The sequence below is a fragment of the Lolium perenne genome, chromosome 4 (genome assembly GCF_019359855.2).
Source record: "Lolium perenne isolate Kyuss_39 chromosome 4, Kyuss_2.0, whole genome shotgun sequence".
Taxonomy (NCBI): domain Eukaryota; kingdom Viridiplantae; phylum Streptophyta; class Magnoliopsida; order Poales; family Poaceae; genus Lolium; species Lolium perenne.
This window is the reverse complement of record NC_067247.2, coordinates 405,917,765-405,920,195: the sequence shown is the minus strand read 5'-3', so window position 1 is coordinate 405,920,195 and position 2,431 is coordinate 405,917,765.

Here is a 2,431-nt window from a genome sequence, read left to right as displayed (position 1 = left end):
ATGGCTTACACCCGTTGTATGTCGAGTTTATCACACCCGATCATCACGAGATGCTTCAAAACGTCGAACAATGCAACGGTGCATACGAGGGAAGAACACTTTATTATCTTGATATTAATGTGAGGGATCATCTTATAATGCTACCGTCGCGATCTAAGCAAAATAAGATGCATAAAGGATTAACATCACATGCAATTCATATGTGATATGATATGGCCCTTTAGTCTTTGCGCCTTCGATCTTCATCATCAAAGCACGGACATGATCTCCATCATCAACGGGCATGATCTCCATCATCGTCGGCGTAGCGTCAAGGTTCATGACGCCGTCTTCATGGTTGTTCACCTCATGTAGCAACTATTACAACTACTTTGAAATACTACTCAACATGAAAATTAAAGACAACCATAAGGCTCCTGCCGGTTGCCACAATACAATAATGATCATCTCATACATATTCATCATCACATTATGGCCATATCACATCACCAAACCCTGCAAAAACAAGTTAGACGTCTCTAATTTGGTTTGCATATTTTACGTGGTTTAGGGTTTTCGAGAGAGATCTAATCTACCTACGAACATGAACCACAACGGTGATACTAATGTTGTCAATAGAAGAGTAAATTGAATCTTCACTATAGTAGGAGAGACAGACACCCGCAAAGCCTCTTATGCAATACAAGTTGCATGTCGAACGAGGAACAAGTCTCATGAACGCGGTCATGTAAAGTTAGTCCGAGCCGCTTCATCCCACTATGCCATAAAGATGCAAAGTACTCAAACTAAAGATAACAAGGGCATCAACGCCCACAAACCATTGTGTTCTACTCGTGCAACCATCTATGCATAGACACGGCTCTGATACCACTGTAGGATAACGTTGCATAGAAAACAAAAATTTTCCTACCGCGAACACGCAATCCAAGCCAAGATGCAATCTAGAAGACGGTAGCAACGAGGGGGTATCGAGTCTCACCCTTGAAGAGATTCCAAAGCCTACAAGATGAGGCTCTTGTTGCTGCGGTAGACGATCACTTGCCGCTTGCAAAAGCGCGTAGAAGATCTTGATCACGATCGGTTCCGGCGCCACGAACGGGCAGCACCTCCGTACTCGGTCACACGTTCGGTTGTTGATGAAGACGACGTCCACCTCCCGTTCCAGCGGGCAGCGGAAGTAGTAGCTCCTCTTGAATCCGACAGCACGACGGCGTGGTGTCGGTGGCGGTGAAGAAGTCCGGCGGAGCTTCGCTAAGCTACGCGGGAGATATGGAGGAGAGGGGGGCGGCTAGGGTTTGGGAGGGGGTGGCCGGCCACTTCAATGGGGCGGCCAGCTTGTGGTCTTTGGGGTGGCCGGCCCCCTCCCTTGGCCCCTCATTATATAGGTGGATCCCAAGTGTTGGTGTCCAAGTCTTCGAATAAGACCCGAAACCAAAACCTTCCATAGGAGGGGGCAAACCTAGCCCAACTAGGACTCCCACCCAAAGGTGGGATTCCCACCTCCCATGTGGGGGGTGGCCGGCCCCCTATGGTGGAGTCCACTTGGGACTCCACCCCCACTAGGGCTGGCCGGCCATGGAGGTGGAGTCCCTTGTGGACTCCACCTTCCTTGGTGGTTTCTTCCGGACTTTTCTAGAACCTTCTAGAACCTTCCATAGAACCTTCCGCGACATTTTATTTCACATAAAATGACATCCTATATATGAATCTTATTCTCCGGACCATTCCTAACTCCTCGTGATGTCCGGGATCTCATCCGGGACTCCGAACAAATATTCGAACTCCATTCCATAATTCAAGAACTACCATTTCAACATCCAACTTTAAGTGTGTCACCCTACGGTTCGAGAACTATGCGGACATGGTTGAGTACTCACTCCGACCAATAACCAATAGCGGGATCTGGAGATCCATAATGGCTCCCACATATTCAACGATGACTTTAGTGATCGAATGAACCATTCACATACATTACCAATTCCCTTTGTCTCACGATATTTTACTTGTCCGAGGTTTGATCTTCTGTATCACTCTATACCTTGTTCAACCTCGTCTCCTGACAAGTACTCTTTACTCGTAAATCGTGGTATGTGGTCTCTTATGAACTCTTTCATATGCTTGCAAGACATTAGACGACATTCCACCGAGAGGGCCCAGAGTATATCTATCCGTCATCGGGATGGACAAATCCCACTGTTGATCCATATGCCTCAACTCATACTTTCCGGATACTTAATCCCACCTTTATAGCCACCCATTTACGCAGTGGTGTTTGGTGTAATCAAAGTACCTTTCCGGTATAAGTGATTTACATGATCTCATGGTCATAAGGACTAGGTAACTATGTATCGAAAGCTTATAGCAAATAACTTAATGACGAGATCTTATGCTACGCTTAATTGGGTGTGTCCATTATATCATTCACACAATG